This window comes from Phocoena sinus, chromosome 18 (genome assembly GCF_008692025.1).
Source record: "Phocoena sinus isolate mPhoSin1 chromosome 18, mPhoSin1.pri, whole genome shotgun sequence".
Taxonomy (NCBI): domain Eukaryota; kingdom Metazoa; phylum Chordata; class Mammalia; order Artiodactyla; family Phocoenidae; genus Phocoena; species Phocoena sinus.
In genome coordinates this window covers 13,802,641-13,812,427 of record NC_045780.1, presented here as the reverse complement: position 1 = coordinate 13,812,427, position 9,787 = coordinate 13,802,641, and positions in this window count along the sequence as shown.

The following is a 9,787-nucleotide window of genomic DNA, read 5'->3' as shown; positions in this document are numbered from 1 at the left end:
ATCTTCCCGGACCGGGGCACGAACCCGTGTCCCCTGCATCGGCAGGCGGACTCCCAATCACTGCACCACCAGGGAAGCCCTGGCCTCTGTTTATGCAGCATCTGCGATTGTACTAGGACTCATGTGTTCTTGGGAGCTACATCCTTCACTGATATTTGTGCTTCCATTCTCGGCCCCTGGTCCTGTGGTCCAGATCTTCTGTGCCTTCCTTGTCTTAACTCCACCATCTCTCAATCCAAGGCCACTGTCATCACCTTCTTGGCTCCTGCTAGAGCATGAAGGAGTTCTGGATCTTCTCCATGGCACAAATAGATAGAGGGAACTAAGGGCACTGTCTCCATCCCTCTCTCTATTGGACTCTTAAAGGGAAGCCCGGCCCCATGGAAATCAGTATGGGAATGTGAGTGGTAGGACTTGTCAGTGCCCATTAGAAGAGCTCCGTTCCAGGATCGTTGGATATTTGTTGAAAATGTTTTTTCAAGTTTGTCATTCGTCTATCTTTGCTTGTTGCTGTCTCTGTTCCCTCCACTATGTGATGTCTATTCTTTACTCAAATATGCTTCTTGCCTTCCTTGGAAACACGTCTTTTTGTCTCAGAGTCTTTTATTGAGAGAGAGTTATATATATATATATATATGTTAAGAATAGAAACTCGGGCTTCCCGGTGGCACAGCGATTGAGCGCCCGCCTGCCAATGCAGGGGACGTGGGTTCGAGCCCTGGTCCGGGAAGATCCCACATGCCGCGGAGCAGCTGGGCCCGTGCACCACTGCTGCTGAGCCTGTGCTCTGGAGCCTGCGAGCCACAACTGCTGAGCCCGTGTGCCACAACTACTGAGCCTGCGTGTCACAACTACTGAAGCCCGCGTGCCTAGAGCCCGTGCTCCACAACAAAAGAAGCCACCGCAATGAGAAGACTGTGCACCACAAGGAAGAGTAGCCCCCACTTGCTGCAACTAGAGAAAGCCCGCGAGCAGCAATGAGGACCCAGTGCAGCCAAAAATAAGTAAGTAAAATAAACAAATTTATATTAAAAAAAAGAATAGAAACTCTATGCTATACAGTACGTTCTCATTAGTTATCTATTTTATAGGTAGTATCAATAGTGTATATATGCCAATCCCAATCTCCCAGTTCCTCCCATCCCCCTTTCCCCCTTGGTATCCATACATTTGTTCTCTACGTCTGTCTCTACTTCTGCTTTGCAAATAAGGTCAACTATACCATTTTTTCTAGATTCCACATATATGTGTTAATATACGATATTTGTTTTTCTCTTTCTGACTTACTTCACTCTGTATGACACTCTCTAGGTCCATCCACATCTCTACAAATGAGCCAATTTCGTTCCTTTTTATGTCTACTTAGTCCACTGTGGTGACCTAAATGGGAAGGAAATCCAAAAAAGAGGGGATATATGTATATGTATAGCTGATTCATCTTGTTGTACAGCAGAAACTAACACAACACTGTAAAGCAACTATACTCCAATCAAAATTAATTAAAAAATAAAAGAATAGAAACTCTAGATCCAGGCTGCCAGTGTTCCGATCTCAATTCCATCACTTAATTTCTCCATAAACCTGAATTGTTTGCTTACTTTTGCTAAGCCTTGGTTTTGTCACATATAAAGTGGAACTAGTAATAGTACTTCCTTCATACGGCTGTGAGGATGAGTTAATACATTTAAGTACTCTGAACAGCTCCTGACAAGCTGTTAAACTCATCATAAACGTTAATGTCATTGAATATAGTGTTCCCTCTGCTTGGAATGGCATTTTTCTACTTTCCCTCCATCTTTAAGATACATCTCAATCTCATCATTTTTCAGAAGACTTCCATGAATAATACCCAGAGCTCTTTTGTTGTGGCCCCCTAAATATAGAGTCTACAACATCGATATGGCCTTTACAACATTTTATTTTAATTATTATGTTACTTACCTTCCCCATCAGACTGGCATAATTGAAAGCATCACATTTACTCATATCGTTTCAGTATTTTTCACACGGTATAGAAAATAATAGGCACTCATAAATATTTATTTAATATATAAATGCGGTGAACTTCTCTTGCCTTCATTCATTCGAAAGTAATAAACACTAGCTTCTCTCAGTTTCCTTGAGAAATCATCCCTCAGTTGCCTAAACAATGTGCAAACAGTAGGGCATCATCTGTCCTGCCCCCTCCCCGGATCCTATACGTGTCTCTCCACCTCTCACTCCGCGCTAGCTAGACTCCTGTTTCTTGAACAAGCCAAGCGCCTTTCTCAGAGCTTCGGCACTTGTTCTTCCTCCTGCTTGGGATACTCTTCCCCAAGGTGTCCTCACAGCTTGCTCTTACATTTGAGCCAGTTAGCTCCTCAAATGTCACAGTATAAGCCTGGAGCACCGCCCCCCTCCCCCTCCATCCACACCAGAATGTAAGTTCCACGATATCGTGGGTGTTGTCTGGCTTAGAACAGTGCCTCACAAGCAGTTGTTAAGAGAACGGGTGAAAAGATGAACGAAAGATGAACGAACGAAAGAAGGTATGGAGATTAAGATTAATTTCCTCCCACCTGAGCTATGCTCATGACATCATGGTTTGTAGTAGCCCTGCAGCAAATCTTTAACTCTTCCTTTAAGACCTTGTCCACACCAACAAACTGACTTTTGAGGGTTAAGAAATGACACTCTTATCTCTGATTTCCCTTCCTGTCTTTGTTCCCCAGCATCCTGTGATCAGTGGGGACAATGTGCTTTGTATTTGTCCTCTACGTTTTTTTCTGCCGCTAGATGGCACTATGCCTTCAATATTGAAAGCTCTAGGTATGTTTAGGTTAGTTTTCTTTGTTCTTTTCTATACTATGCGAATCCTCATAATTAATGAATGGGTTCCAGTTCCAAGATCCACAAACGTTAATGACATGTGCTGAACTAACAGCCTTAAATACTACTCCTCTAAAATGAAAAAGTAGCTGGGCTGTATTGTATCTTATGAAATATTTATAACAGCCAAACACAAAAGCAGTAAGTACATTGGTTCATACAACAGCAAAGAAACTTGATTTACGTGAAGATTCAAGTTTGAAGCATTATCACACCCTCACACTGCAGAACTAAAGTGACACAGAGATAATAAATAAATGGAATAGATGTACACACACACACACACACACACACACACACACACACACGAGTATGGTTTACGTGATAAAATATACCAGCTGCATTTTCCAGAGAGCTGCTAAAGTCAAGTTTGATAAATGATTCCCAGAACTGAATCTGGTGAGGGGGGCAGTCCAAGTGCTGGAACATAGCAGTTCTACATTCATGGAAGAGAAATTTGTCAGTATTGCTCTTACATGGAGAGAGCTGCGTTAGGTTTGGGCTTCTGCTATTCAGTTCCAAGTTTATACAGACATACAGAAGAAATATAGAAATCTATATGATTCTTCCCTAACTTACATGGAATTGTAAGTAGTATGGGTAACACATTTTCCAAATCTTTGATTTACTTAAAAAAATGTTTTCAAAGGAGTGGTGAGAGTTGCCAGGTTTTACTAAAATACTGTATTCCCCAGACAGCAATTTTAAAATGTTTGAGAGGATTTTAAAATGTCTGGTGTAGAATCATCTCATTATGGTATAAAACCAATGCTTCTCAAAAACTTTAAGTTAGGTTTCATCTTACCATTACTCTCAGATCTAAACTTTTTTAGAAGGAAAGTCCCTGGTTCCTTGTAGAGCTCTCTGTCCTCTTTTCTCCATGCGTGATTGGTCCATGAGAATATTAAATACATTTAACATTGTTCTATTAAATATTCTTACTCTCCTAGGAAAAATACATTATTGCTTTCTTTTTCAGGGTAATAACAGAAATAGAGTCACAGATGTAGAAAATAACCTTACGGTTACCAGGGGGTAAGGGTTGGGGAGGGATAAATTGGAAGATTGGGATTGACATATACACACTACTATATATAAAATACATAACTAATAAGGACCTACTGCATAGCACAGGGAACTCCACTCTATACTCTGTAATGGCCTGTATGGGAAAAGAATCTTAAAAAGAGTGAATATATGTATATGTATAACAGATTCACTTTGCTGTACACTTGAACTAACACAACATTGTAAATCAACTGTACCCCAATAAAAATTTAAAAAGAGATTTATATCAGCTTATTGTAAATCCTCTATAAGTCAGACGTTTGATAGTTAATAAATATTTCATCTTCTTTATATAGTTAAACTCAGTTCATTTATTCAACTTAAGGAGGAGGAAGACTACATCAGCAATACTGTCATGATGCAATCCGTACATTAACACTAATTTTTGTCTGCCTGAGTTTCAGTTCATAGAAGTTAAAAAATTTTGAAAGTTGGAATTTATTTCATAGTCAGAGAATAATGCAAATTATCTTCTTGGCTTTTCTCTCTTTTCTTAAATAGTACTTACTGTCTAAACTGTACAGTTTGGCTCTTGATTTTTCAGTGTGATCACCTTATTTTATAGCAAAGTTTCATCTGAGAAATTACACTGTGTGTGATTTACTTACATATAGCTTTATTCTTTTCCCACTTTGTTGAGTTATAACTGACACATACCATTGTGTAACTTAAAGGTGTTCAGCCTGACGATTTACTACACATATATAGTGCAAAATGATTACCACAATAGGGTTAGTTAACACCTCTATCCCCTTACATATTTATCTTTTTTCCTGTATGGTGATAATATTTAAGTTCTACTCTCTTAGCAGCTTTCAAGGATGTAATACAGTATTGTTCACTGCAGGCACCATGCTATAACATCCAAAATATACAAGGAACTGATACAACTTAATAGCAAAAGAACAAATAAATCAATTAAAAAATGAGCAAGGGACCTGAATATATACTTTTCCAAAGAAGATGTATAAATGGCCAACAGGTACATGCAAATATTCTCAACATCAGTAATCATCAGGGAAATGCAAATCAAACTATAGTGATATATCTCCTTACCCCTATTAGAATGTCTATTATCAAAAAGGCAAGAGATAATGAGTTTCGGAGAGCATGAGAAGGAAAGGAAATCCTTGTGTACTGTGATGTAAATTGGTACAACCACTATGGAAAACAATATGGTTATTCCCTAAAAAATTAAAAGTAGAACTACCATAAGATTCAGCAGTTCAACTTCTGGATACACATTCAAAGGAAATAAAACCAGAATCTCAAAGAGATATCTGCACCCCCCATGTTCATTGCAGCATTATTCACAATAGCTAAAACATGGAGGCAATCTAAATACCAGTTGAGAGATAAATAGATAAAGAAGCTGCAGTATATGTTTTAATGGAATATTATTTAGCCATAAAAAGAAGAAATGTCTATCATTTGTGACAATATGGATGGACTTTGAGGGCATTATGCAAAGTGAAATAAGTTAGATAGAGAAGGACAAAAACTGTATGATCTCACTCATATGTGGAATCTTAAAAAGGCCAAACTCCTCATAGAAACAGAAAGTAGAATGGTGATTGCTGGCGGCTGGGGAATAGGGGAAATGGAGAGATATTGATCAAAGGGCATAAACTTCTGGCTATAAGATGAATAAGTTCTGGAGATCTAATACACAGCATGATGGCTATAGTTAACGATTCTCTTATTATATACTTGAAATTTGCTAAGAGATTACGTCTTAAATGTTATCACCAAACACACAAAAAAGGTAATTATGTGAGGTGGTGGGTGTGTTAACTAACCTTATTGTGGTAATCATTTCACATTATATATGTGTATCAAATCATCATGCTGTATACCTTAAACTTACATAATTTATATGTCAATTATATCTCAATAAAGCTGGGAAAAAATCAGTCATTCTCCTGGCATAGCTCCCAAGTTTGTGGAAAAGTAAGCCCAATAAAGAAACAATTACAATACAACATTCAAATGGTACAGGGGATACAAGTTTCTGTAGAAGCATGGAGTAGAATGTGTGAACTCAGACATTGGTCACTACTCAGTAATCTGGTGGGAATTTATCTTCTGGTGAATCTGTCATGAACCGTTATGCTAATAGCCAGACTGGAGGTGGGGAATTGGCTTCGGTTCTGGAAAAGAGGCAAAGTGTGAAAAGCCTGAAAACTATTGCCAAACTAGGGTCTAGAATAGGACATCAGTTTCAGAGGGGCCTTGATACCAGGAATTGTAACTGACCGCAGCAAAGAATAAAGACAATGTTAAAGACAGGACGTATACAAATGGGTAGCTCTTTAGACATGAAGAGGAAGACAGCACAAGGGTAGCTTTTAATATGCTGGGATCCTAAGTATAATTCACATCATCATCCTTAAGAAGGAGAGATGGGCAAGGCTGGAAAGCAGAAGCCATGGTTGTCTCATGGATCTCAGATCTTGACGGGCAACCTAACTTTATTCCCCAGTAGATGGTACGAATGTGGCTGCTTGTTGTTTTCTAGTTGGGTCAGGACTTGAGAACTGAAGTGTGATTGGACCTACATGTAAAGATGCCAGTTTATTTATCTTTATTAAAGGGGCTGGACATGGCAGGTGTCCAGAAGGGTTTTAAGTTTTACCTTAAAATGTTTGTGTTGAATGTCCTTTAAAAGTTGGTTGTATGACCTACATTCTATAAACATCAAGTATATAAAACACTAGAGTTTTCAGGAAGCATCCAAAAATACTTACTTGGCTAAATACACAGAATTTTATTTTCTCTTCATATCAGGATTCCTCAACTTGGCACTATTGCCATTTTTTTACCAGATAATTCTCTGTTGTTAGGGGCTGTGTCCTGTGCATGGTAGGGTGTTTCAGAGCGTTGCCACTCTGCTCTCTACCTGTTAGATGCCAGTGGCACCCCCCTTTCCTGTGATGAAACCATACCATCAAAAATGTTTCCTGACATTGGAAAAATCACCCCTGGTTGAGAACCACTGCTTTATATTTTAGAGTTTGAATAGATATATATCATTATATTATTTACTCCATACACACATTTCCAAAGATTCCTCAGTTCCTTTCCTAAAGGATGATTTGATTTCTTTGAGATGAAGGTATTTAAAGATGTCATCAATAGGAAGTCTTTTTTTTTTTGTATTCCAATACAGCTTTATTTACAGAAGTAAGTGGAGGGCCATATTTAGCCCACATGGCATAATTTGCCAACCCCTGCTTTAGATGACAGCAGAGCTTGAGATGGAAGAAGTCTGAATACCTGAATCCCACATGGAGAAAAAGCAGTAACACAGACCAGGATCACCAGTCTTGGTTTATTACATGAGTACAATAGCTAACTTCTACTTTGTTAAGCCACTGAAATTTTGGAACTTACTTATTAAATAAGTTAGTATTGCCTTTACTAACATATAATTCTAGCATCAAATGAAAGAAATGAGAATTAAATATGAAAACTTTAAAGAGCCAACAAGATGAGCTTAAGGCAAAGCCACAAAATTTTGTTCATTTGCTCACCTGTTCCCTGAACCATTCTGGCTCCTAGAATCATTTTTTTTTCTCATGCTTTTCTTCCCACTCTCCTGCCCCTATCTCACACCCTATTATATGGTCAAATCAAAATGAGGTTCAACATGATATATTTTACTCCATAGGTCTATTTTAATACTGTACTGGCTACACTTAACTCTGTACATACATATTTTTTGAAAACATCTTTATTGGAGTATAATTGCTTTACGATGGTGTGTTAGTTTCTGCTGTATAACAAAGTGAATCAGGTATACATATACATACATCCCCATATCTCCTCCCTCTTGCATCTCCCTCCCACCCCTTAGGTGGTCACAAAGCACCGAGCTGATCTCCCTGTGCTATGCAGCTGCTTCCCACTAGCAATCTGTTTTATATTTGCTAGCATATATATGTCCATGCATATTTTTAAGAGCAACCACCAACACCACTTCCCTGGAGATGCTTAATTTTATCACCCTTCACTGGTCACTACAAAATTAAATAAGTTACAACAAAAACAAGCCAGACTGATTGAGAAGATTCATTTATTTTTTAGGAGATAGAACGGTGAAGTTTGATTTTTCTATAAACAAACCAGTCAAGCAACTGGGCTGGAGAATTTGTCATGGTCACATGGACTCTAAGTGACTGTTGGAAATGCCACATGAGAACTTTAAGGAGGATTGACCTGCATTATGCTAGCCTGCATCTTTTCACTGCTAGTATGTTTTTAAAAATACTCAATACTCATTTAAAAATACTCATAACAAACACTCATTTGTTGATAAAAAAGTACTCTCCTGTAATGCAGGACATAATATTCAAAAAGGCCCTTGGGAGATGGTGCTAATCTGTTGCCAGCTTGGCTCTCGGAAGCTGGGAAAATAAAGGCTCACACTAAGTGAAACAGAAATGTCGTCATAGATGGTGATGAAGGGATTAAAAACTCAGAGAGATGGGAAGGCCAGAGTGAGTATACTCTATGAGGCTTCTGTCATTGTGGGAGTCTACCACCCCAGTGTAGTCAGGGAGTCCAGGTCTGTGATGACATAACTTATCATCAGCCTAGCCTAGAGGATGCAACCACCACCCCCGAGAGCTTCTCTGCAATGCTCCTGCCCCTCCCACATTATTGCTTAATAAACAGTGTCTTCTAGGCTAGTGTACTTAGATGTGTTAGACCCAAATCCCATGTTTGTTCCCCTACATCTTAGATGTGTGAGGTCCAACTCCTATATTTGTTCTGCTACATCTTACTACTTCTTAAGTAATAAACAAACAAACAAAAAAACTCAGTAAACTCCACATGAGGTACTGCCTGAGTGGGCACAACCCTAAGGTCATCACGCGACTCAGAGGACAAAAACACCCACCTCAGTGGACACGGGCTGCCTCATTTCGTAGCTGCATCAGCAGAGAAACCTGCTCTTGTATCTTCCACCTTGAGCGTGAAAAAAATTCTCCCCTCGCCTTGGCATTCCTTCCCAGCTGCCCCAATTTTTCAAAACCCCGTGTTCCTGGGCGCTCAGGTGGACGACTCCGCTTACCTTCTAAGATCAGATGACTGTGACCATTTCAGCATGTTAAATCTCTTATACATATTTGAAATTTCTTTTTTTTTTTTTTACCATTGTAATCTTTTTTTTTTTTTTACATCTTTATTGGAGTATAATTGCTTTACAATGGTGTGTTAGTTTCTGCTTCATAACAAAGTGAATCAGTTATACATATACATGTTCCCATGATAAAATGTCATTAATCCCAGTCAACTGACAGAATCTACTAGAAGTTGAACTTCAGTAAACTTTATAAAAAGTTACAGCACCGTCACTGGCTGTTTCATTGAGAAACGCTTACTTGTATTTGAACTTTCAGTATATTTATAAGGTTTTGAATTCTAATTTGGTACTTTTATCGTAGAAGATCTCCATCTCTCCATGGATTTCTAAGGGAGTTTCTGACAGTTTTTAGGAAATGTGTTTATTTCATATGGCTCTACTGAAATTTGGCATCTCCTGGCAATGCCACCTAGCACCCCCTTTCCTTTTCTCTAAAGCCAGACAAAAATGGATAGAATTCCCATATTTTACTCAATAAACACATTTCAGCCAGAAAATGTTTCAAATGTTGACTTACCGTAAGATTCAGGTGTAAGATGTGTTTTATCTGAATCTATTTTCATTTTTTATAGCTTCACAGCTTTCTGAAACAACACTCTCAATCTTGATGTGGAGCTCTGTTTGAGAGGTTCTATGAGGCAAAGCAGAAGGAAACCAGGTGCACACCACATATTACTGAATGTAAAATATTTCATTAGATTG